A 26,833-nucleotide genomic window follows, 5' to 3' on the forward strand; every position below is an offset into this window, starting at 1 on the left:
TTTTGTATGTTAGTGTTTGTATTGTGCTGCCTGGCTCTTTTTGGAGCCCTTCATCGCAGCGCCCTGGAGGAAGCCTTCAGCACGCCTGCGCAGAGGAGCTTTTCATCTTGCCGTGCAGTGCGAGTTGGAGCCCTTGGTGACGCCGCCTGGCTCTTTTTGGAGCCCTTCGTTGCGCCGCCTGCCTCTCTTTTGAGCCCTTCATTGTTCCACCTGGCTGTATTTGGAGCCGTTCCTCTTGCTGCCTGTCTTTTCTGGATGCCTTCATTGCACCGGCCTACTTTGATTGGAGAGCTTCCTGGTGCCGCCTGGCTGTTTTTGTGGCCTTTTGTGACGCTGCCTGGCTCTTTCCGGAGCCGTCCATCACGTGTCCCCGGAGGAGTCCTCCCTTGCACCACGCAGCTCTTTATGGAGCCCTTCATCGCAGCGCCCTGGAGGGAGCCGTCCATCACGCGTCTCCAGAGGAGTCCTTCCTTGCACTGCCCATCTCTTTTTGGAGCCCTTCATCGCAGCGCCCTGGAGGAAGCCTTCAGCACGCCTCCCCAGAGGAGCCTTTCATCATACCACGCAGTGCGAGTTGGATCCCTTTGTTACGCCACCTGGCTCTTTTTGGAGCTTTTTGTCAAGCTGCCTGGCTCTTTTTGGAGCCCTTCATCGCAGCGCCCTGGATGAAGCCTTCAGCACGCCTGCGCAGAGGAGCTTTTCATCTTGCCGTGCAGTGCGAGTTGGAGCCCTTGGTCACGCCGCCTGGCTCTTTTTGGAGCCCTTCATCGTGCCACCCGGCTGTATTTGGAGCCGTTCCTCCTGCTGCCTGTCTCGTCCGGATACCTACATTACACCAGCCTACTCTTATTGGAGAGCTTCCTGGTGCTGCCTTGCTGTTTTTGGGGCCTTTTGTTAGGCCGCCTGGCTCTTTCCGGAGCCGCCCATCACGCGTCCCCGGAGGAGTCCTTCCTTGCACCACGCAGCTCGTTTTGGAGCCCTTCATCGCAGCGCCCTGGAGGAAGCCTTCAGCAAGCCTCCCCAGAGGAGCCTTTCATCATGCCACGCAGCTCCATTTGGAGCCCTTTGTTACGCCACATGGCTCTTTTTGGAGCCTTTTGTCATGCCGCCTGGTTCTTTTTGGAGCCTGTCGTCAAGCTGCTGCCGCATCTTGGAGACTTTAACGATGCCATGCGCGAGGAGCACAGCATCCCACCGCCCGGCTCTTCTTGGAGGCCTTCATCTTGCCACGCCAGAGGAGCCGTTTGTCATTCCGTCGTGAGGAGTTCTTCATTGCGCCACCGCGGTCTTCTTGGAGCCCCTTCACCGTGCTGACCTGGAGGAGCCCCTTCAGTTTGCTGCCTCAGAGGAGCCCATCGTCGTGGTATGTCTAGTTTGGTGTGCATTGTGTTCTGTTTTCTTTTGTGTTGTATTTTTTGTATGTTAGTGTTTGTATTGTGCTGCCTGGGTCTTTTTGGAGCCCTTCATCGCAGCGCCCTGGAGGAAGCCTTCAGCACGCCTGCGCAGAGGAGCTTTTCATCTTGCCACGCAGTGCGAGTTGGAGCCCTTGGTGACGCCGCCTGGCTCTTTTTGGAGCCCTTCGTTGCGCCGCCTGCCTCTCTTTTGAGCCCTTCATCGTGCCACCCGGCTGTATTTGGCGCCGTTCCTCTTGCTGCCTGTCTTTCCTGGATGCCTTCATTGCACCGGCCTACTTTTATTGGAGAGCTTCCTGGTGCCGCCTGGCTGTTTTTGTGGCCTTTTGTGACGCTGCCTGGCTCTTTCCGGAGCCGTCCATCACGTGTCCCCGGAGGAGTCCTCCCTTGCACCACGCAGCTCTTTTTGGAGCACTTCATCGCAGCGCCCTGGAGGGAGCCGTCCATCACGCGTCCCCGGAGGAGTCCTTCCTTGCACTGCCCATCTCTTTTTGGAGCCCTTCATCGCAGCGCCCTGGAGGAAGCCTTCAGCACGCCTCCCCAGAGGAGCCTTTCATCATACCACGCAGTGCGAGTTGGAGCCCTTTGTTACGCCACCTGGCTCTTTTTGGAGCTTTTTGTCAAGCTGCCTGGCTCTTTTTGGAGCCCTTCATCGCAGCGCCCTGGATGAAGCCTTCAGCACGCCTGCGCAGAGGAGCTTTTCATCTTGCCACGCAGTGCGAGTTGGAGCCCTTTGTTACGCCACATGGCTCTTTTTGGAGCCTTTCGTCATGCCGCCTGGCTTTTCTTGGAGCCTGTCGTCAAGCTGCTGCCGCATCTTGGAGACTTTAACGATGCCATGCGCGATGAGCACAGCATCCCACCGACGGCTCTTCTTGAAGGCCTTCATCTTGCCACGCCAGAGGAGTTGTTTGTCATCCCGTCGTGAGGAGTTCTTCATTGCGCCACCGCGGTCTTCTTGGAGCCCCTTCACCGTGCTGACCTGGAGGAGCCCCTTCAGTTTGCTGCCTCAGAGGAGCCCATCGTCGTGGTATGTCTAGTTTGGTGTGCATTGTGTTCTGTTTTGTTTTGTGTTGTATTTTTTGTATGGTAGTGTTTGTATTGTGCTGCCTGGCTCTTTTTGGAGCCCTTCATTGCAGCGCCCTGGAGGAAGCCTTCAGCACGCCTGCGCAGAGGAGCTTTTCATCTTGCCGTGCAGTGCGAGTTGGAGCCCTTGGTCACGCCGCCTGGCTCTTTTTGGAGCCCATCATCGTGCCACCCGGCTGTATTTGGAGCCGTTCCTCCTGCTGCCTGTCTCGTCCGGATACCTACATTACACCAGCCTACTCTTATTGGAGAGCTTCCTGGTGCTGCCTTGCTGTTTTTGGGGCCTTTTGTTAGGCCGCCTGGCTCTTTCCGGAGCCGCCCATCACGCGTCCCCGGAGGAGTCCTTCCTTGCACCACGCAGCTCGTTTTGGAGCCCTTCATCGCAGCGCCCTGGAGGAAGCCTTCAGCAAGCCTCCCCAGAGGAGCCTTTCATCATGCCACGCAGCTCCATTTGGAGCCCTTTGTTACGCCACATGGCTCTTTTTGGAGCCTTTTGTCATGCCGCCTGGCTCTTTTTGGAGCCTGTCGTCAAGCTGCTGCCGCATCTTGGAGACTTTAACGATGCCATGCGCGAGGAGCACAGCATCCCACCGCCCGGCTCTTCTTGGAGGCCTTCATCTTGCCACGCCAGAGGAGCCGTTTGTCATTCCGTCCTGAGGAGTTCTTCATTGCGCCACCGCGGTCTTCTTGGAGCCCCTTCACCGTGCTGACCTGGAGGAGCCCCTTCAGTTTGCTGCCTCAGAGGAGCCCATCGTCGTGGTATGTCTAGTTTGGTGTGCATTGTGTTCTGTTTTGTTTTGTGTTGTATTTTTTGTATGTTAGTGTTTGTATTGTGCTGCCTGGCTCTTTTTGGAGCCCTTCATCGCAGCGCCCTGGATGAAGCCTTCAGCACGCCTGCGCAGAGGAGCTTTTCATCTTGCCACGCAGTGCGAGTTGGAGCCCTTGGTGACGCCGCCTGGCTCTTTTTGGAGCCCTTCGTTGCGCCGCCTGCCTCTCTTTTGAGCCCTTCATCGTGCCACCCGGCTGTATTTGGAGCCGTTCCTCTTGCTGCCTGTCTTTTCTGGATGCCTTCATTGCACCGGCCTACTTTGATTGGAGAGCTTCCTGGTGCCGCCTGGCTGTTTTTGTGGCCTTTTGTGACGCTGCCTGGCTCTTTCCGGAGCCGTCCATCACGTGTCCCCGGAGGAGTCCTCCCTTGCACCACGCAGCTCTTTTTGGAGCCCTTCATCGCAGCGCCCTGGAGGGAGCCGTCCATCACGCGTCCCCAGAGGAGTCCTTCCTTGCAGTGCCCATCTCTTTTTGGAGCCCTTCATCGCAGCGCCCTGGAGGAAGCCTTCAGCACGCCTCCCCAGAGGAGCCTTTCATCATGCCACGCAGTGCGAGTTGGAGCCCTTTGTTACGCCACATGGCTCTTTTTGGAGCCTTTCGTCATGCCGCCTGGCTTTTTTTGGAGCCTGTCGTCAAGCTGCTGCCGCATCTTGGAGACTTTAACGATGCCATGCGCGATGAGCACAGCATCCCACCGACGGCTCGTCTTGAAGGCCTTCATCTTGCCACGCCCGAGGAGTCGTTTGTCATCCCATCGTGAGGAGTTCTTCATTGCGCCACCGCGGTCTTCTTGGAGCCCCTTCACCGTGCTGACCTGGAGGAGCCCCTTCAGTTTGCTGCCTCAGAGGAGCCCATCGTCGTGGTATGTCTAGTTTGGTGTGCATTGTGTTCTGTTTTGTTTTGTGTTGTATTTTTTGTATGGTAGTGTTTGTATTGTGCTGCCTGGCTCTTTTTGGAGCCCTTCATCGCAGCGCCCTGGAGGAAGCCTTCAGCACGCCTGCGCAGAGGAGCTTTTCATCTTGCCATGCAGTGCGAGTGTGAGCCCTTGGTCACGCCGCCTGGCTCTTTTTGGAGCCCTTCATCGTGCCACCCGGCTGTATTTGGAGCCGTTCCTCCTGCTGCCTGTCTCGTCCGGATACCTACATTACACCAGCCTACTCTTATTGGAGAGCTTCCTGGTGCCGCCTTGCTGTTTTTGGGGCCTTGTGTTAGGCCGCCTGGCTCTTTCCGGAGCCGCCCATCACGCGTCCTTGGAGGAGTCCTTCCTTGCACCACGCAGCTCGTTTTGGAGCCCTTCATCGCAGCGCCCTGGAGGAAGCCTTCAGCAAGCCTCCCCAGAGGAGCCTTTCATCATGCCACGCAGCTCCATTTGGAGCCCTTTGTTACGCCACCTGGCTCTTTTTGGAGCCTTTTGTCATGTCGCCTGGCTCTTTTTGGAGCCTGTCGTCAAGCTGCTGCCGCATCTTGGAGACTTTAACGATGCCATGCGCGAGGAGTACAGCATCCCACCGCCCGGCTCTTCTTGGAGGCCTTCATCTTGCCACGCCAGAGGAGCCGTTTGTCATTCCGTCCTGAGGAGTTCTTCATTGCGCCACCGCGGTCTTCTTGGAGCCCCTTCACCGTGCTGACCTGGAGGAGCCCCTTCAGTTTGCTGCCTCAGAGGAGCCCATCGTCGTGGTATGTCTAGTTTGGTGTGCATTGTGTTCTGTTTTGTTTTGTGTTGTATTTTTTGTATGGTAGTGTTTGTATTGTGCTGCCTGGCTCTTTTTGGAGCCCTTCATCGCAGCGCCCTGGATGAAGCCTTCAGCACGCCTGCGCAGAGGAGCTTTTCATCTTGCCACGCAGTGCGAGTTGGAGCCCTTGGTGACGCCGCCTGGCTCTTTTTGGAGCCCTTCGTTGCGCCGCCTGCCTCTCTTTTGAGCCCTTCATCGTGCCACCCGGCTGTATTTGGAGTCGTTCCTCTTGCTGCCTGTCTTTTCTAGATGCCTTCATTGCACCGGCCTACTTTTATTGGAGAGCTTCCTGGTGCCGCCTGGCTGTTTTTGTGGCCTTTTGTGACGCTGCCTGGCTCTTTCCGGAGCCGTCCATCACGTGTCCCCGGAGGAGTCCTCCCTTGCACCACGCAGCTCTTTTTGGAGCCCTTCATCGCAGCGCCCTGGAGGGAGCCGTCCATCACGCGTCCCCAGAGGAGTCCTTCCTTGCAGTGCCCATCTCTTTTTGGAGCCCTTCATCGCAGCGCCCTGGAGGAAGCCTTCAGCACGCCTCCCCAGAGGAGCCTTTCATAATGCCACGCAGTGCGAGTTGGAGCCCTTTGTTACGCCACCTGGCTCTTTTTGGAGCTTTTTGTCAAGCTGCCTGGCTCTTTTTGGAGCCCTTCATCGCACGGCCGTGGAGGAAGCCTTCAGCACGCCTGCGCAGAGGAGCTTTTCATCTTGCCACGCAGTGCGAGTTGGAGCCCTTTGTTACGCCACCTAGCTCTTTTTGGAGCCTTTCGTCATGCCGCCTGGCTTTTTTTGGAGCCTGTCGTCAAGCTGCTGCCGCATCTTGGAGACTTTAACGATGCCATGCGCGATGAGCACAGCATCCCACCGACGGCTCGTCTTGAAGGCCTTCATCTTGCCACGCCAGAGGAGTTGTTTGTCATCCCGTCGTGAGGAGTTCTTCATTGCGCCACCGCGGTCTTCTTGGAGCCCCTTCACCGTGCTGACCTGGAGGAGCCCCTTCAGTTTGCTGCCTCAGAGGAGCCCATCGTCGTGGTATGTCTAGTTTGGTGTGCATTGTATTCTGTTTTGTTTTGTGTTGTATTTTTTGTATGGTAGTGTTTGTATTGTGCTGCCTGGCTCTTTTTGGAGCCCTTCATCGCAGCGCCCTGGAGGAAGCCTTCAGCACGCCTGCGCAGAGGAGCTTTTCATCTTGCCGTGCAGTGCGAGTTGGAGCCCTTGGTCACGCCGCCTGGCTCTTTTTGGAGCCCTTCATCGTGCCACCCGGCTGTATTTGGAGCCGTTCCTCCTGCTGCCTGTCTCGTCCGGATACCTACATTACACCAGCCTACTCTTATTGGAGAGCTTCCTGGTGCCGCCTTGCTGTTTTTGGGGCCTTGTGTTAGGCCGCCTGGCTCTTTCCGGAGCCGCCCATCACGCGTCCCCGGAGGAGTCCTTCCTTGCACCACGCAGCTCGTTTTGGAGCCCTTCATCGCAGCGCCCTGGAGGAAGCCTTCAGCAAGCCTCCCCAGAGGAGCCTTTCATCATGCCACGCAGCTCCATTTGGAGCCCTTTGTTACGCCACCTGGCTCTTTTTGGAGCCTTTTGTCATGCCGCCTGGCTCTTTTTGGAGCCTGTCGTCAAGCTGCTGCCGCATCTTGGAGACTTTAACGATGCCATGCGCGAGGAGCACAGCATCCCACCGCCCGGCTCTTCTTGGAGGCCTTCATCTTGCCACGCCAGAGGAGCCGTTTGTCATTCCGTCGTGAGGAGTTCTTCATTGCGCCACCGCGGTCTTCTTGGAGCCCCTTCACCGTGCTGACCTGGAGGAGCCCCTTCAGTTTGCTGCCTCAGAGGAGCCCATCGTCGTGGTATGTCTAGTTTGGTGTGCATTGTGTTTTGTGTTGTATTTTTTGTATGTTAGTGTTTGTATTGTGCTGCCTGGCTCTTTTTGGAGCCCTTCATCGCAGCGCCCTGGATGAAGCCTTCAGCATGCCTGCGCAGAGGAGCTTTTCATCTTGCCATGCAGTGCGAGTTGGAGCCCTTGGTGACGCCGCCTGGCTCTTTTTGGAGCCCTTCGTTGCGCCGCCTGCCTCTCTTTTGAGCCCTTCATCGTTCCACCTGGCTGTATTTGGAGCCGTTCCTCTTGCTGCCTGTCTTTTCTGGATGCCTTCATTGCACCGGCCTACTTTGATTGGAGAGCTTCCTGGTGCCGCCTGGCTGTTTTTGTGGCCTTTTGTGACGCTGCCTGGCTCTTTCCGGAGCCGTCCATCACGTGTCCCCGGAGGAGTCCTCCCTTGCACCACGCAGCTCTTTTTGGAGCCCTTCATCGCAGCGCCCTGGAGGGAGCTGTCCATCACGCGTCTCCAGAGGAGTCCTTCCTTGCACTGCCCATCTCTTTTTGGAGCCCTTCATCGCAGCGCCCTGGAGGAAGCCTTCAGCACGCCTCCCCAGAGGAGCCTTTCATCATGCCACGCAGTGCGAGTTGGAGCCCTTTGTTACGCCACCTGGCTCTTTTTGGAGCTTTTTGTCAAGCTGCCTGGCTCTTTTTGGAGCCCTTCATCGCACGTCTGTGGAGGAAGCCTTCAGCACGCCTGCGCAGAGGAGCTTTTCATCTTGCCACGCAGTGTGAGTTGGAGCCCTTTGTTACGCCACCTGGCTCTTTTTGGAGCCTTTCGTCATGCCGCCTGGCTTTTTTGGAGCCTGTCGTCAAGCTGCTGCCGCATCTTGGAGACTTTAACGATGCCATGCGCGATGAGTACAGCATCCCACCGACGGCTCTTCTTGAAGGCCTTCATCTTGCCACGCCAGAGGAGTCGTTTGTCATCCCGTCGTGAGGAGTTCTTCATTGCGCCACCGCGGTCTTCTTGGAGCCCCTTCACCGTGCTGACCTGGAGGAGCCCCTTCAGTTTGCTGCCTCAGAGGAGCCCATCGTCGTGGTATGTCTAGTTTGGTGTGCATTGTGTTCTGTTTTGTTTTGTGTTGTATTTTTTGTATGGTAGTGTTTGTATTGTGGTGCCTGGCTCTTTTTGGAGCCCTTCATCGCAGCGCCCTGGAGGAAGCCTTCAGCACGCCTGCGCAGAGGAGCTTTTCATCTTGCCGTGCAGTGCGAGTTGGAGCCCTTGGTCACGCCGCCTGGCTCTTTTTGGAGCCCTTCATCGTGCCACCCGGCTGTATTTGGAGCCGTTCCTCCTGCTGCCTGTCTCGTCCGGATACCTACATTACACCAGCCTACTCTTATTGGAGAGCTTCCTGGTGCCGCCTTGCTGTTTTTGGGGCCTTTTGTTAGGCCGCCTGGCTCTTTCCGGAGCCGCCCATCACGCGTCCTTGGAGGAGTCCTTCCTTGCACCACGCAGCTCGTTTTGGAGCCCTTCATCGCAGCGCCCTGGAGGAAGCCTTCAGCAAGCCTCCCCAGAGGAGCCTTTCATCATGCCACGCAGCTCCATTTGGAGCCCTTTGTTACGCCACCTGGCTCTTTTTGGAGCCTTTTGTCATGCCGCCTGGCTCTTTTTGGAGCCTGTCGTCAAGCTGCTGCCGCATCTTGGAGACTTCAACGATGCCATGCGCGAGGAGCACAGCATCCCACCGCCCGGCTCTTCTTGGAGGCCTTCATCTTGCCACGCCAGAGGAGCCGTTTGTCATTCCGTCGTGAGGAGTTCTTCATTGCGCCACCGCGGTCTTCTTGGAGCCCCTTCACCGTGCTGACCTGGAGGAGCCCCTTCAGTTTGCTGCCTCAGAGGAGCCCATCGTCGTGGTATGTCTAGTTTGGTGTGCATTGTGTTCTGTTTTGTTTTGTGTTGTATTTTTTGTATGTTAGTGTTTGTATTGTGCTGCCTGGGTCTTTTTGGAGCCCTTCATCGCAGCGCCCTGGAGGAAGCCTTCAGCACGCCTGCGCAGAGGAGCTTTTCATCTTGCCATGCAGTGCGAGTTGGAGCCCTTGGTGACGCCGCCTGGCTCTTTTTGGAGCCCTTCGTTGCGCCGCCTGCCTCTCTTTTGAGCCCTTCATTGTGCCACCCGGCTGTATTTGGAGCCGTTCCTCTTGCTGCCTGTCTTTTCTGGATGCCTTCATTGCACCGGCCTACTTTTATTGGAGAGCTTCCTGGTGCCGCCTGGCTGTTTTTGTGGCCTTTTGTGACGCTGCCTGGCTCTTTCCGGAGCCGTCCATCACGTGTCCCCGGAGGAGTCCTCCCTTGCACCACGCAGCTCTTTATGGAGCCCTTCATCGCAGCGCCCTGGAGGGAGCCGTCCATCACGCGTCCCTGGAGGAGTCCTTCCTTGCACTGCCCATCTCTTTTTGGAGCCCTTCATCGCAGCGCCCTGGAGGAAGCCTTCAGCACGCCTCCCCAGAGGAGCCTTTCATCATACCACGCAGTGCGAGTTGGATCCCTTTGTTACGCCACCTGGCTCTTTTTGGAGCTTTTTGTCAAGCTGCCTGGCTCTTTTTGGAGCCCTTCATCGCAGCGCCCTGGAGGAAGCCTTCAGCACGCCTGCGCAGAGGAGCTTTTCATCTTGCCGTGCAGTGCGAGTTGGAGCCCTTGGTCACGCCGCCTGGCTCTTTTTGGAGCCCTTCATCGTGCCACCCGGCTGTATTTGGAGCCGTTCCTCCTGCTGCCTGTCTCGTCCGGATACCTACATTACACCAGCCTACTCTTATTGGAGAGCTTCCTGGTGCTGCCTTGCTGTTTTTGGGGCCTTTTGTTAGGCCGCCTGGCTCTTTCCGGAGCCGCCCATCACGCGTCCCCGGAGGAGTCCTTCCTTGCACCACGCAGCTCGTTTTGGAGCCCTTCATCGCATCGCCCTGGAGGAAGCCTTCAGCAAGCCTCCCCAGAGGAGCCTTTCATCATGCCACGCAGCTCCATTTGGAGCCCTTTGTTACGCCACATGGCTCTTTTTGGAGCCTTTTGTCATGCCGCCTGGCTCTTTTTGGAGCCTGTCGTCAAGCTGCTGCCGCATCTTGGAGACTTTAACGATGCCATGCGCGAGGAGCACAGCATCCCACCGCCCGGCTCTTCTTGGAGGCCTTCATCTTGCCACGCCAGAGGAGCCGTTTGTCATTCCGTCCTGAGGATTTCTTCATTGCGCCACCGCGGTCTTCTTGGAGCCCCTTCACCGTGCTGACCTGGAGGAGCCCCTTCAGTTTGCTGCCTCAGAGGAGCCCATCGTCGTGGTATGTCTAGTTTGGTGTGCATTGTGTTCTGTTTTGTTTTGTGTTGTATTTTTTGTATGTTAGTGTTTGTATTGTGCTGCCTGGCTCTTTTTGGAGCCCTTCATAGCAGCGCCCTGGAGGAAGCCTTCAGCACGCCTGCGCAGAGGAGCTTTTCATCTTGCCACGCAGTGCGAGTTGGAGCCCTTGGTGACGCCGCCTGGCTCTTTTTGGAGCCCTTCGTTGCGCCGCCTGCCTCTCTTTTGAGCCCTTCATCGTGCCACCCGGCTGTATTTGGAGCCGTTCCTCTTGCTGCCTGTCTTTTCTGGATGCCTTCATTGCACCGGCCTACTTTGATTGGAGAGCTTCCTGGTGCCGCCTGGCTGTTTTTGTGGCCTTTTGTGACGCTGCCTGGCTCTTTCCGGAGCCGTCCATCACGTGTCCCCGGAGGAGTCCTCCCTTGCACCACGCAGCTCTTTTTGGAGCCCTTCATCGCAGCGCCCTGGAGGGAGCCGTCCATCACGCGTCCCCAGAGGAGTCCTTCCTTGCAGTGCCCATCTCTTTTTGGAGCCCTTCATCGCAGCGCCCTGGAGGAAGCCTTCAGCACGCCTCCCCAGAGGAGCCTTTCATCATGCCACGCAGTGCGAGTTGGAGCCCTTTGTTACGCCACCTGGCTCTTTTTGGAGCTTTTTGTCAAGCTGCCTGGCTCTTTTTGGAGCCCTTCATCGCACGGCCGTGGAGGAAGCCTTCAGCACGCCTGCGCAGAGGAGCTTTTCATCTTGCCACGCAGTGCGAGTTGGAGCCCTTTGTTACGCCACATGGCTCTTTTTGGAGCCTTTCGTCATGCCGCCTGGCTTTTTTTGGAGCCTGTCGTCAAGCTGCTGCCGCATCTTGGAGACTTTAACGATGCCATGCGCGATGAGCACAGCATCCCACCGACGGCTCGTCTTGAAGGCCTTCATCTTGCCACGCCAGAGGAGTCGTTTGTCATCCCGTCGTGAGGAGTTCTTCATTGCGCCACCGCGGTCTTCTTGGAGCCCCTTCACCGTGCTGACCTGGAGGAGCCCCTTCAGTTTGCTGCCTCAGAGGAGCCCATCGTCGTGGTATGTCTAGTTTGGTGTGCATTGTGTTCTGTTTTGTTTTGTGTTGTATTTTTTGTATGGTAGTGTTTGTATTGTGCTGCCTGGCTCTTTTTGGAGCCCTTCATCGCAGCGCCCTGGAGGAAGCCTTCAGCACGCCTGCGCAGAGGAGCTTTTCATCTTGCCATGCAGTGCGAGTGTGAGCCCTTGGTCACGCCGCCTGGCTCTTTTTGGAGCCCTTCATCGTGCCACCCGGCTGTATTTGGAGCCGTTCCTCCTGCTGCCTGTCTCGTCCGGATACCTGCATTACACCAGCCTACTCTTATTGGAGAGCTTCCTGGTGCCGCCTTGCTGTTTTTGGGGCCTTTTGTTAGGCCGCCTGGCTCTTTCCGGAGCCGCCCATCACGCGTCCCCGGAGGAGTCCTTCCTTGCACCACGCAGCTCGTTTTGGAGCCCTTCATCGCAGCGCCCTGGAGGAAGCCTTCAGCAAGCCTCCCCAGAGGAGCCTTTCATCATGCCACGCAGCTCCATTTGGAGCCCTTTGTTACGCCACCTGGCTCTTTTTGGAGCCTTTTGTCATGCCGCCTGGCTCTTTTTGGAGCCTGTCGTCAAGCTGCTGCCGCATCTTGGAGACTTTAACGATGCCATGCGCGAGGAGCACAGCATCCCACCGCCCGGCTCTTCTTGGAGGCCTTCATCTTGCCACGCCAGAGGAGCCGTTTGTCATTCCGTCCTGAGGAGTTCTTCATTGCGTCACCGCGGTCTTCTTGGAGCCCCTTCACCGTGCTGACCTGGAGGAGCCCCTTCAGTTTGCTGCCTCAGAGGAGCCCATCGTCGTGGTATGTCTAGTTTGGTGTGCATTGTGTTCTGTTTTGTTTTGTGTTGTATTTTTTGTATGTTAGTGTTTGTATTGTGCTGCCTGGCTCTTTTTGGAGCCCTTCATCGCAGCGCCCTGGAGGAAGCCTTCAGCACGCCTGCGCAGAGGAGCTTTTCATCTTGCCACGCAGTGCGAGTTGGAGCCCTTGGTGACGCCGCCTGGCTCTTTTTGGAGCCCTTCGTTGCGCCGCCTGCCTCTCTTTTGAGCCCTTCATCGTGCCACCCGGCTGTATTTGGAGCCGTTCCTCTTGCTGCCTGTCTTTTCTGGATGCCTTCATTGCACCGGCCTACTTTGATTGGAGAGCTTCCTGGTGCCGCCTGGCTGTTTTTGTGGCCTTTTGTGACGCTGCCTGGCTCTTTCCGGAGCCGTCCGTCACGTGTCCCCGGAGGAGTCCTCCCTTGCACCACGCAGCTCTTTTTGGAGCCCTTCATCGCAGCGCCCTGGAGGGAGCCATCCATCACGCGTCCCCGGAGGAGCCCTTCCTTGCACTGCCCATCTCTTTTTGGAGCCCTTCATCGCAGTGCCCTGGAGGAAGCCTTCAGCACGCCTGCGCAGAGGAGCTTTTCATCTTGCCACGCAGTGCGAGTTGGAGCCCTTTGTTACGCCACCTGGCTCTTTTTGGAGCTTTTTGTCAAGCTGCCTGGCTCTTTTTGGAGCCCTTCATCGCACGGCCGTGGAGGAAGCCTTCAGCACGCCTGCGCAGAGGAGCTTTTCATCTTGCCACGCAGTTCGAGTTGGAGCCCTTTGTTACGCCACCTGGCTCTTTCCGGAGCCGCCCATCATGCGTCCCCGGAGGAGTACTTCCTTGCACCACGCAGCTCTTTTTGGAGCCCTTCATCGCAGCGCTCTGGAGGAAGCCTTCAGCAAGCCTCCCCAGAGGAGCCTTTCATCATGCCACGCAGCTCCATTTGGAGCCTTTTGTCACGCTGCGTGGCTCTTTTTGGAGCCTTTCGTCAAGCTGCAGCCGCATCTTGGAGACTTTACCGATGCCATGCGCGAGGAGCACAGCATCCCACCGCCCGGCTCTTCTTGGAGGCCGTCATCTTGCCACGCCAGAGGAGCCGTTTGTCATCCCGTCGTGAGGAGTTCTTCATTGCGCCACCGCGGTCTTCTTGGAGCCCGTTCACCGTGCTGACCTGGAGGAGCCCCTTCAGTTTGCTGCCTCAGAGGAGCCCATCGTCGTGGTATGTCTAGTCTGGTGTGCATGGTGTTCTGTTTTGTTTTGTGTTGTATTTTTTGTATGTTAGTGTTTGTATTGTGCTGCCTGGCTCTTTTTGGAGCCCTTCATCGCAGCGCCCTGGAGGAAGCCTTCAGCACGCCTGCGCAGAGGAGCCTTTCATCATGCCACGCAGTGCGAGTTGGAGCCCTTTGTTACGCCACCTGGCTCTTTTTGGAGCTTTTTGTCAAGCTGCCTGGCTCTTTTTGGAGCCCGTCATCGCACGGCCGTGGAGGAAGCCTTCAGCACGCCTGCGCAGAGGTGCTTTTCATCTTGCCACGCAGTGCGAGTTGGAGCCCTTTTTTACACCACCTGGCTCTTTTTGGAGCCTTTTGTCATGCCGCCTGGCTTTTTTTGGAGCCTGTCGTCAAGCTGCTGCCGCATCTTGGAGACTTTAACGATGCCATGCGCGATGAGCACAGCATCCCACCGACGGCTCTTCTTGAAGGCCTTCATCTTGCCACGCCAGAGGAGTCGTTTGTCATCCCGTCGTGAGGAGTTCTTCATTGCGCCACCGCGGTCTTCTTGGAGCCCCTTCACAGTGCTGACCTGGAGGAGCCCCTTCAGTTTGCTGCCTCAGAGGAGCCCATCGTCGTGGTATGTCTAGTTTGGTGTGCATTGTGTTCTGTTTTGTTTTTTGTTGTATTTTTTGTATGGTAGTGTTTGTATTGTGCTGCCTGGCTCTTTTTGGAGCTCTTCATCGCACGGCCCTGGAGGAAGCCTTCAGCACGCCTGCGCAGAGGAGCTTTTCATCTTGCCATGCAGTGCGAGTTGCAGCCCTTGGTCACGCCGCCTGGCTCTTTTTGGAGCTCTTCGTTGCGCCGCCTGCCTCTGTTTTGAGCCCTTGATCGTGCCACCCGGCTGTATTTGGAGCCGTTCCTCCTGCTGCCTTTCTCTTCCAGATGCCTTCATTGCATAAGCCTACTCTTATTGGAGAGCTTCCTGGTGCCGCCTTGCTGTTTTTGGGTCCTTTTGTTAGGCCGCCTAGCTCTTTCCGGAGCCGCCCATCACGCGTCCCCGGAGGAGTCCTTCCTTGCACCACCCAGCTCTTTTTGGAGCCCTTCATCGCAACACCCTGGAGGAAGCCTTCAGCAAGCCTCCCCAGAGGAGCCTTTCATCATGCCACACAGCTTGATTTGGAGCCCTTTGTTACGCCACCTGGCTCTTTTTGGAGCCTTTTGTCATGCTGCCTGGCTCTTTTTGGAGCCTTTCGTCAACCTGCTGTTGCATCTTGGAGACTTTAACGATGCCATGCGCGATGAGCACAGCATCCCACCGCCCGGCTCTTCTTGGAGGCCGTCATCTTGCCACGTCAGAGGAGCCGTTTGTCATCCCGTCGTGAGGAGTTCTTCATTGCGCCACCGCGGTCTTCTTGGAGCCCCTTCACCGTGCTGACCTGGAGGAGCCCCTTCAGTTTGCTGCCTCAGAGGAGCCCATCGTCGTGGTATGTCTAGTTTGGTGTGCATTGTGTTCTTTTTGTTTCGTGTTGTATTTTTTATATGTTAGTGTTTGTATTGTGCTGCCTGGCTCTTTTTGGAGCCCTTCATCGCAGCGCCCTGGATGAAGCCTTCAGCACGCCTGCGCAGAGGAGCTTTTCATCTTGCCACGCAGTGCGAGTTGGAGCCCTTGGTGACGCCGCCTGGCTCTTTTTGGAGCCCTTCGTTGCGCCGCCTGCCTCTCTTTTGAGCCCTTCATCGTGCCACCCGGCTGTATTTGGAGCCGTTCCTCTTGCTGCCTGTCTTTTCTGGATGCCTTCATTGCAGCGGCCTACTTTGATTGGAGAGCTTCCTGGTGCCGCCTGGCTGTTTTTGTGGCCTTTTGTGACGCTGCCTGGCTCTTTCCGGAGCCGTCCATCACGTGTCCCCGGAGGAGTCCTCCCTTGCACCACGCAGCTCTTTTTGGAGCCCTTCATCGCAGCGCCCTGGAGGAAACCTTCAGCACGCCTGCGCAGAGGAGCTTTTCATCTTGCCACGCAGTGCGAGTTGGAGCCCTTTGTTACGACACGTGGCTCTTTTTGGAGCCTTTTGTCAAGCTGCCTGGCTCTTTTTGGAGCCCTTCATCGCAGCGCTCTGGAGGAAGCCTTCAGCAAGCCTCCCCAGAGGAGCTTTTCATCATGCCACACAGCTCCATTTGGAGCCTTTTGTCACGCTGCGTGGCTCTTTTTGGAGCCTTTCGTCAAGCTGCTGCCGCATCTTGGAGACTTTAACGATGCCATGCGCGAGGAGCACAGCATCCCACCGCCCGGCTCTTCTTGGAGGCCGTCATCTTGCCACGCCAGAGGAGCCGTTTGTCATCCCGTCGTGAGGAGTTCTTCATTGCGCCACCGCGGTCTTCTTGGAGCCCGTTCACCGTGCTGACCTGGAGGAGCCCCTTCAGTTTGCTGCCTCAGAGGAGCCCATCGTCGTGGTATGTCTAATCTGGTGTGCATGGTGTTCTGTTTTGTTTTGTGTTGTATTTTTTGTATGGTAGTGTTTGTATTGTGCTGCCTGGCTCTTTTTGGAGCCCTTCATCGCACCGCCCTGGAGGAAGCCTTCAGCACGCCTGCGCAGAGGAGCCTTTCATCTTGTCAGCAGTGTGAGTTGAAGCCGTTGGTCACGCCGCTTGGCTCTTTTTGGAGCCCTTGGTCACGCCGCCTGCCTCTCTTTTGAGCCTTTCATCGTGCCACCCGGCTGTATTTGGAGCCGTTCCTCCTGCTGCCTGTCTCTTCCGGATACCTTCATTGCACCAGCCTACTCTTATTGGAGAGCTTCCTGGTACCACCTTGCTGTTTTTGGGGCCTTTTGTGACGCCGCCTGGCTCTTTCCAGAGCCACCCATCACGCATCCCCGGAGGAGTCCTTCCTTACACCACCCAGCTCTTTTTGGAGCCCTTCATCGCAGCCCCCTGGAGGAAGCCTTCAGCAAGCCTCCCCAGAGGAGCCTTTCATCATGCCACGCAGCTCCATTTGCAGCCCTTCGTCATGCCGCCTGGCTCTTTTTGGAGCCTTTTGTCATGCCGCCTGGCTCTTTTTGGAGCCTGTCGTCAAGCTGCTGCCGCATCTTGGAGACTTCAACAATGCCATGCGCGAGGAGCGCAGCATCCCACCGCCCGGCTCTTCTTGGAGGCCGTCATCTTGCCACGCCAGAGGAGCCGTTTGTCATCCCGTCGTGAGGAGTTCTTCATTGCGCCACCGCGGTCTTCTTGGAGCCCGTTCACCGTGCTGACCTGGAGGAGCCCCTTCAGTTTGCTGCCTCAGAGGAGCCCATCGTCGTGGTATGTCTAGTTTGGTGTGCATTGTGTTCTGTTTTGTTTTGTGTTGTATTTTTTGTATGGTAGTGTTTGTATTGTGCTGCCTGGCTCTTTTTGGAGCCCTTCATCGCAGCGCCCTGGAGGAAGCCTTCAGCACGCCTGCGCAGAGGAGCTTTTCATCTTGCCACGCAGTGAGAGTTGGAGCCGTTGGTCACGCCGCCTGGCTCTTTTTGGAGCCCTTCATTGCGCCGCCTGCCTCTCTTTTGAGCCCTTCATCGTGCCATCCGGCTGTATTTGGAGCCGTTCCTCCTGCTGCCTGTCTCTTCTGGATACCTTCATTGCACCAGCCTACTCTTATTGGAGAGCTTCCTGGTGCCGCCTGGCTGTTTTTGTGGCCTTTTGTGACGCTGCCTGGCTCTTTCCGGAGCCGTCCATCACGCGTCCCTGGAGGTGTCCTTCCTTGCACCACCCAGCTCTTTTTGGAGCCCTTCATCGCAGCACCCTGGAGGAAGCCTTCAGCAAGCCTCCCCAGAGGAGCCTTTCATCATGCCACGCAGCTCGATTTGGAGACCTTTGTTGCGCTACCTGGCTCTTTTTGGAGCCTTTTGTCATGCCGCCTAGCTCTTTTTGGAGCCCTTCATCGCACAGCCGTGGAAGAAGCCTTCAGCACGCCTGCGCAGAGGAGCCTTTCATCTTGCCACGCAGTGCGAGTTGGAGCCCTTGGTCACGCCGCCTGACTCTTTTTGGAGCCCTTCATCGTGCCACCCGGCTGTATTTCGAGCCGTTCCTCCTGCTGCCTGTCACTTCCGGATCCCTTCATTGCACCAGTCTACTCTTATTGGAGAGCTTCCTGGTGCCACCTTGCTGTTTTTGGGGCCTTTTGTGACGCCGCCTGCCTCTTTCCAGAGCCGTCCATCACGCGTCCCCGGAGGAGTCCTCCCTTGCACCACGCAGCTCTTTTTGGAGCCCTTCATCGCAGCGCTCTGGAGGAAGCCTTCAGCAAGCCTCCCCAGAGGAGCCTTTCATCATGCCACGCAGCTCCATTTGGAGCCTTTTGTCACGCTGCGTGGCTCTTTTTGGAGCCTTTCGTCAAGCTGCAGCCGCATCTTGGAGACTTTACCGATGCCATGCGCGAGGAGCACAGCATCCCACCGCCCGGCTCTTCTTGGAGGCCGTCATCTTGCCACGCCAGAGGAGCCGTTTGTCATCCCGTCGTGAGGAGTTCTTCATTGCGCCACCGCGGTCTTCTTGGAGCCCGTTCACCGTGCTGACCTGGAGGAGCCCCTTCAGTTTGCTGCCTCAGAGGAGCCCATCGTCGTGGTATGTCTAGTCTGGTGTGCATGGTGTTCTGTTTTGTTTTGTGTTGTATTTTTTGTATGGTAGTGTTTGTATTGTGCTGCCTGGCTCTTTTTGGAGCCCTTCATCGCAGCGCCCTGGAGGAAGCCTTCAGCACGCCTGCGCAGAGGAGGTTTTCATCTTGCCACGCAGTGAGAGTTGGAGCGGTTGGTCACGCCGCCTGGCTCTTTTTGGAGCCCTTCGTTGCGCCGCCTGCCTCTCTTTTGAGCCCTTCATCATGCCGCCCTACTCGATTTGGAGCCGTACCTCCTGCTGCCTGTCTCTTCCGGATACCTTCATTGCACCAGCCTACTTTGATTGGAGAGCTTCCTGGTGCCGCCTGGCTGTTTTTGTGGCCTTTTGTGACGCAGCCTGGCTCTTTCCGGAGCCGTCCATCACGCGTCCCCAGAGGAGTCCTTCCTTGCACCACCCAGCTCCTTTTGGAGCCCTTCATCGCAGCGCCCCAGAGGAAGCCTTCAGCATGCCTCCCCAGAGGAGCCTTTCATCATGCCACGCAGTTCGAAGTGAAGCGTTTTCTTATGCCACCTGGCTCGTTTTGGAGCCTTTTGTCAAGCTGCCTGGCTCTTTTTGGAGCCCTTCATCACGCTGCTGCCACATCTTGGAGACCTTAACGTTGCCATGCGCGAGGAGTGGAGCATCCCACCGCCTGGCTCTTCTTAGAGGCCTTCATCTCACCACGCCGGAGGAGCTGTTTGTCATCCCGTCGTGAGTTCTTCTTCATTGCACCACCGCGGTCTTCTTGGAGCCCCTTCACCGTGCTGACCTGGAGGAGCCCTTTCACATTGCTGCCTCAGAGGAGCCCATCGTCGTGGTATGTCTAATTTGGTGTGCATTGTGTTCAGTTTTGTATTGTGTTGTATTTTTTGTATGGTAGTGTTTGTATTGTGCCGCCTGGCTCTTTTTGGAGCCCTTCATCGCAGCGCCCTGGAGGAAGCCTTCAGCACGCCTCCCCAGAGGATCTTTTCATCCCGCCACGCAGTGCGAATTGGAGCCCTTCGTTAGGCCACCTGGCTCTTTTTGGAGCCTTTTGTCATGCTGCCTGGCTCTTTTTGGAGCCTTTTCCTGCTGCCTGGCTATTCTTGGCGTCTTTGGTCCCGCCACCTCATTGTTTTGGATTCCTTCGTTATGCTACTGCCCCATCTTGGAAACCTTAACGATGCCATGCGCTAGGAGTACAGTATCAGATTACCCAGCTCTTCTTGGAGGCTTTCATCTTATCTCACCGGGGGAGCCGTTTGTCATCCTGTCCTGTGCAGCTCTAGTTCTTTCTAGAATCCTCATCTCATCATGTCAGAGGAGCCCTTCAGTGTCTGCATTTTTAGGAGCCCTTCATCACGCTCCCCTGTTTGTCTTGGTGACCTTCACTGTAATCCAGGAGGAGCCCGACATCACTCTGTCCCAGAGGAGGCCTTTATTTTTCTGCCTGCCTCATCTGGAACGCCTTTCTTTGTCCCGCTATTTTATCTTGGGGACCTTTTATGCTCTGCCCTGGAGGAATCCTTCACTCTGCCACCCCAGAGGAGCTCTTTATTACACCCCCCGGCTCTTTTTGTGCCTTTCACTGCGCCACCCAGCTCTCCTTGGAGCTCATCATCGCACTGCCCCCAAGGAGCCCTTCACTGTTCTTCCCCAGAAGGTGCATCTTTTTAAAATGCACCCTACTCCCAAGCTTGGGTCCTTTCCAAAGCCGTTGTCTTAAGTATGATAGAACCTTATTAAGAGACATACATAGACCCAGACACAAATGAAATTAGTAGTGTTATTAACAAAGACAATAAGGACCCAAGCAGAACTGCTCACTAACAGTCCCCTGGGGGCAGGAGGAGCCCTGCAGTCTGCACACCAGTACATCACTGTAAATCCAGCATTGCTGCAGGTATTGGACTGAAAGCAGGGTTTGGTGCAAGAAGTCCAGCTTACTCCTAACCGAAAACATCAATCAGCTCCATTCATGTTCAGGAGATTAGTCATTGGATCATTGATGTGACAGTGTCCTGAAAAAATCCATTGTACCAGCTGATATTGGGGCTGGGGAGCCCTGTTTCTTCATGGAGACAAAGGTACCTCACCTCTGGGTGCAGAGGAATGGTTTATTCATTAAGTACCACTTGTGGCCCACGTAGGCTTTGTTCTGATTGGATTGTCATGGCACTGAGACCTCATAAATTGTTTCCATCTGATAGTTGTCAGACAGTCACGTGAGGCTGGGCTCAATGTGGTGGACTCTTCCTGGTGAAAGTGATAGCTACACTTATTGCTGACATAGTACATGGATATATCCTGCACACACAAAGCTCCAGACTCATTTTGTTACAAACTTCAGAGGGACATTTAAAAACAAAACAAAAAAAAAACCCAACAACAAAACCAAACCAAAACTGAAGTGCCCAATCTGTTGGAAATCCTGCACTGATTCCAGTGGGACCAATAGGAGCCTCATGTTTATTAATTCATCTTCTGTTACATGAGTTTGTCAAAATAACAGGAAAACTTACTCTTGCCATAAATTCCTACTACCCCAAGACTTTTAATGGTGGCATTTGGAGCTGTGTCCTGCGCTGTCTTGAGAGTATGTGATGCTACCATGGTCACCAAGAAATGCTTTGGCCTCCAGCACAAAGCTGTTACCTTGGCTCCTGCCCTCCTTTCCAGGCTTCCGTTAAAACATACCTTCATCTTTACAGCCTGTGTGCAACCAGTTGCAGTAATTTCTAGGAAGCGTGAGGATCTCATCACGGATAGTCCTTATGTTTAATGCATGTAGCTGTTTTCCTTTCTTCCCAGCTCGTAGTCTCCATGCAGTCATTCTTCCTCCAAACAGCTGTGGACTGTTACACATTGACCCTACATGTCTGTGCCAGGCTCTGTAACATCCCCTAAGCTCGCCCAGTGTGAACAGTATAGCTCAGAGAGAGAAAATCCACGGTAAGTAAATCCTCCCAGTATAGAAGCTGGGAAAAGATAGTTGGGAAAATCTGTTCCTATCATAACAAAGATAAGTGGGGAAAGAGGACAGGCACTAGAGAAACACAGTAGATATACTGGGGTAGCCCAAAGCAATTCTGCAGGGATAAACTTCTATTTTGCTGCTCCGAGTCATGCACACTTGTCTGGAAAGTAAAGCAGATATCCCAGTCAGAATGGCTGCAATTCCCTGTGTAAGGCGCCCAAACAAAACAGCATCTTTTAATTGTGCAGTGATACTGAAAGGCACGTGGTTCTTCTCTGCTGTGTTGCACTTTTGAAGTCCAGTGCCAGCCACGAGGGCTTCTCCCACATAAAGCACGTCAGACTTGTCTAGCACTCTCTTGTTATGGAAAATGCCTTCTTAGCAGCAAGTTAAATGTCAGTTGTCTTGGAGTTTGAGAAGAGAGGTGTCCTTAAGCTAGAGCAGCTGGCTTGTGTTTTGTACTTCAACTTGTCTAGTCTCAGTCTCCCCACATTCCAGATTTTCCAAGAAATGTGAGACAGGAATGGAAATCCGGAGCTCAATCCCTTGATGACTGCATCCTGGCTTTAGCTTTGGGTTTGTCTCCAGTTCAGTTGCTTGTTGCTGTCATAGATTAGTATGGCTTAGGCTTATTGTCAGTGTACCCCATGTAAGTGGTTGGGCAGTACCTTTAGCATGATCTCTAAAGGTGAGAGATTCATTCTAGAATTTACCTCTGACTCTCACAAGTTAACAACGATATTAATGTGCAGCAAAACCTGCAATAGTGTCAGATGACTGCGTAATGTGCATGACATGCACCTTGTTACTCATCTAGTATTCCTGTGAACTTCCATCATGCTCTTTGATTTAAGCAGTCTTCCCCTCTCCAGTGTGAACTAATCATTGATCAGAGGCATTATGTGATGGTCCTGGGCATTCGCTTTTTGTGACTGTGGCCAGGATGAAGTTTCGAGGAGTTAACTCTTGTGACATTTAGTATCCTGGATCAGTCAGTCTTCTGATATCATGGTTCAGTAGACTGGTTACTGTGCTTGGAAAAGCTCCAGACTTGCAGTTTTAAACTGTTTGTGTTTTCCAGGCCTATTCCTACACCTCACAAATATAATCTCCTTTTTTTCTCTCTCTTTCCCACTGGTCACAATCTCCTTGCCCAGGCAGTCCCAATGTCTCCATCTGATGATCCATTTTTCTGCCTGGCACATAGCTTCCAGTCCCAGCCTTAAACACTGCCAGGTTCTTGCTGTCTGCCAAGATGAGACCCTGTTCTTTCTCCCCTTCAAAAACTTTTATCCTCCTTGCAGTGTGACAGTTTGCAGAAGGAGGACACACAACAGACAGGCACAATTTTGCCATTTCTTTTGCCGTATTCTGGTCTCTCTACAGCAGTCCAGAACTGCCACAAGTCTGGTCCGTGGCATTTAAAGCGCTTCACCCAAAACAATTCAGTTTACCCAACACAGCCATGCAAAATCCCTATTGCAGTCGGTGGAGAGGCAGATCCTCAGATCTTCCAGGAACGATGGAGTCTGTGTAAGCTGGGCATCTATTTCTCTGGTTGAGACTGGGAAGAACCAGTAGGAAATATTAGGTATCTTCATGCATTTGGTATCCTTTCTGCTTCTCCCTTTTTGGAGGACAAAGATTTAATGGTTTAGTCAATTTCAGGCAAAGTAGAACCAAGTACCTGTGTGTTCTACTTCCTGGGTGAATATGTTCTGCCAGAGACTGTTATTTATGCTGAATACCGATACCACCACGCAAGATGAAATTTGTCATGGTCTGTTCATGGCTACTCTGAGGGACCTAGGCAGAGTTCAGAAGCCTAAAATAAACCACAGCTGAACCGCAGGTGGGAGAGATATACCAGTCTCCATAGGGGAGCACTAATGAGCAGCAACAGGCAACTAGAATTCTGTAGTAAGTAAGAATACCCTGTCTATGTAGTGAAGCACCTCTAAATTTAGGTGCCTGAAAGATTAGGCAATCCTGAAAGGTAAGTGGGAACGGATTGCTGTGCAGACCTTAGTGGGTTTGGGGTATCTGCATTACAACGCAAAGCAGTGTTTGGACAGACCAGATTCCCTTCTTTGTGCATGTGGATTGACCCTCTCAAGGTCACTATTCTCAGATGTGGTTTCTGGTAGGAGTGTGAGATGAGAGAGGAGCCTTTTTGTACAGACTGTTTCTCTCAGATTATGTCTGAGGGAGTCAAATTATGATCTGTGGCTTGAGAACAACATCAGTCTACCAGGTAAACTACTGCAAAGCTGTCATGCTCTGCCTTAAATGAAATTACTCTCATATCAAGTTCCTTGCCACCGATAGAATACTTTTTATTTTGCAATGAAAGCTGGTTCAGACAGGATTAAATGTTATGTATTGTAAGACAGCCTTTTCAGAAAGCTGTGAAATAGAAGAACATATGCTGCTCCCCTTTCTTGAGATGTGCTTCCATCGTGATGCCGACAGGGGCTGATTTGCCAGCATACATAAATTTTGATCCTGGAGAAAGGTACCCATCTATTTGACAGCTGTGAGGAATGAAATCCTCTATTTACCAACACAAGAACAGTGGGAATGCATGCTTTTCTCCAAATCTTCTAGCCCTTATCTGGAGGGACCAATTTTGAAAATGAGTTAGAAGCCCAGAAAGTCTGATCTATTTGGTCCTTGTTTCTCTGCTACAGTTTCCCATAGCTTTGTAATCCCAGTTGGATGGAAATCAGAAGCTGTTGTGACATAGGTCACATCTGAACAGGTGTAAGCGGAAAGCACTGCTGTTGACATGCAACAGTGCGCTACCAATTGTAGTAATGTTCCATGGCTATTACGAATTAAAACAGGAGAAAAAATGGTGTTTTTAAGCTTGTTCAGCCAAAAAAGAAATTGTAAAGCTTCACTTGAAGCATAATGCAGGCAACTAATATTGGCAAGAGCTGAGAATGTAAAAATGAAGGTTGTCATCACCAAGAAGGCAAGAATGAGAGAAGCTGCTTCTCAGGATGCAGGAGTTGATATTAGCAGCCTGCAGAGCAACCAAATGTCCTGTTGTAAGTGGACTCAAGGAAGGACATGTGGGGAGGGAGGCTGGGTCCTCATTTGTTTCAGCAATTTATCTGACTGTAAAAAAAAGTTCTTGTGCTATATTCTTTTTAGTCTAGAATGGGATTAATGTTACCTTTGCTCATCTCCTTGTGAGTTATACTGACCCACAAGAAGGGTATACCTGGTACATTAATTTAGAGAGATGAGTCAAGTGCAATGGGGACTATGCTGGATAGAGGACTATGGTGAACTCAAGGAAAGAAAACAGTGTAACTGCTTTTGGTTTTGAAAGGCTGAAGGAGAGAGGGCAGCCCAATTTCATCTGAACTTCTTTCTCGCAGAGACTGTAGTTGTTGCTGGTTCTCTCCATCAAGTCAAAGTGACTTTCTGTGCTAAAGGAGGCCTAGGGGTCTGCGCTGAGGACACATGGACTGGGCTGTGTGTTGCAAACAGCTGGCAAAAATTTCACTCCAGCATAACAATTCCCCGGGGTTGTATAGGAATACTGGCTGGGCCAGCTGGAATATTTATTAAAGAGGTGGTTGTAGGGAACTGCCTAGTCATGTCACCAGAGACTGGGAGATTCAGTCCCATGATCCTCACCCCAAGCATCCTAGTACTTCATCTGAAGACCAGTACACATCCCAAGTTTCTGCTCTCTCTTATAAAACCCTTACTCTAGTTACTTGAGAACCTTTGCCCTGTGTGCTTACTTGTTGAACAGACTTCTATATTAGATTTTACTGCATTTAAAAGAGCATTTCTAATGTCCAATTAAACTGGAAAATCCATGCTCAACAGATTTGTTAAGTATGATTCTCCATCTAGTCATTATCATTAATGAAGTCATAACTTCCTGAGTGGTTCTTGTGTGTCCTTAATTAGTGCCTCCGTTCCGTATCCACCCCCTCACTGTGGAAGTCAAGCTGTGGGTTTCTTCCTGGTTCTTGGTTCCCTCATAAACCTCAGTATGCACTAGCACCTCTCCAGCCCACCGGATCCTTTTCTGCTGTGGTCTCTGTGGCGGTTTTTTAATGCTCTCGTCCCAGAGGCAGCATCCGCATCCCTCTTACTCAACTACCAACAGCAAGCGGTGTGGACAGCAGCGTTCCCCAAAGCACGCGCTGCCTTTTGAGATGGCCCCCTTGCACATAAAGGATGAAAGTGGCTGCAACTGTGTGGAGTTTTTCCCCCTGAGAAGCTGGGGTTTACCTCCTGAGTTTTACCTTCCTGCGGCACATTCATCATGGCCTTTTACTGAGGCCAGGCAGGGCTTATTTCACTGTTACCCATGTGAAACTGGCAGGGTGAAGCAGGATGGGCCTCACTCCTTTGATTCCTCTGCTGCTGTGTTGTTTTTTTTTTAGTTAATTGCTTGATTTTTCTGAGACAGATCCCATCTGGCCCTGATGTTTTGTCAGCCTTGTGACATTCTAAAAAATTTTATAACTATTTTTGGCATGATTTCAACTTCTGACAGTATTTCTGCTTTCTTCCCTAGAAAATGTATGGCTGTTCTTGGCATCTTCTCCACATTCCCCATTCCTTATAAACATTGCGCAGAAAATTTGTTTTATCAGTGTCTGCTTCTACTGTATATGACTTACCCTTCTACCCTTCTGAGGGGCCGTCCCCTCAAACATGCCGCATTCTCCGGCTATCTATAATCCTGCTTCGTCAGAGGAAGCATTTGTGCAGTAGTTCTGTCAGTCTCCACTTGCTGCTTTGCTCATCAGCGTCCCATGCACTTCTGGTTTCTTTGTCTCTCATTACAGGTTTCTACTCACCTCAGGTAGTCTGATTTTTTTTTTTTTTTTAGAGATTTTAATCCCAGATTGCCTTCTAGCACGTGGAAGGGGAATACTTGCGATTGTCAGCTTTGCAGTAGGCTACAGATGCCATGTAATATTCCAGCTGAAACACAATGGAGTTAGTCCTTTATCTTTCCCAGACAGATGGATCTAATCCTAAAAATCCTTAAAAGCACTTTCAGATGATCCGAGTGTAGAAAACAGGTCTTCATGGGAAGGTCAGCAGAGGATGTGATCACTGTATGTAGATATTTATGCAAAGAGATGCGATCGGAGTGCAGGGAGGGCTTTTCACGCTTGTTGACAGAGGCACAACTGGATGGCTAGTGTGCCTTTCTTAGGGTGACCTATTTGACGTCTGTCTGTCTAGCTCATGAACAGAAAGTTAAACTTGCCAAGACGGAACAGAAATGCCAGGTTCTGACTGGCAGGTCCCAAATCTCTTTATTTCCTCTGTTAATGAACAGAATTCTCAAGGGTACTTCTGAAGTTGTTTGCTGCTGTACCCCAGGCTCCCCTCACTCTATAAAATGAATACGTAGTGCTGGAGCTCTTCACTGGCCTGTTCCTAAACTTTAGTCTTTTTGGAGATATTGAGACAGTCTTCTCTCTGTCTCCACAATCTATTGTCCATACGCCTTCTTTTCAGCAGGAAAGCTTTCCCTCCTAGCTATTTCTGGGCACATACAAAGTTATCGTGACATTACCCTCTCTCACATATTGCATGGTTCTGGTATGATGGTCGAATGCTCTCCATGCATATTCATCACTGGCCCCAATTTAATGGAGAACTAAAAATCTATCAAGTTTCAGGCTGTGTGCCTGAAAGATATAGGCAGCAAACAGGCCTCTCAATTGTGAGCTATTATGATTCTGCAAGAGTCTGTCACTACTGCCAGGGACAGAAGTGATTTGATAACTGTGTCAGCCTAGCAACGTGACAATACATCAGGAGAGTTTTAAAAACTTCCCCCATATTTTCCCATTTCAATAGATTTGTTATCGTTTGGAGCTTGCTGTCCTTTCTATAGGCACGAGAAAGACTTGTGCCAGAAATATTGTCCGAGTGAACTCCCCTGCTTTCTGAACGGAAAGGGTG

This window comes from Vanellus vanellus, assembly GCF_965231255.1.
Source record: "Vanellus vanellus genome assembly, chromosome: 3".
In the NCBI taxonomy this organism is placed as follows: Eukaryota; Metazoa; Chordata; class Aves; order Charadriiformes; family Charadriidae; genus Vanellus; species Vanellus vanellus.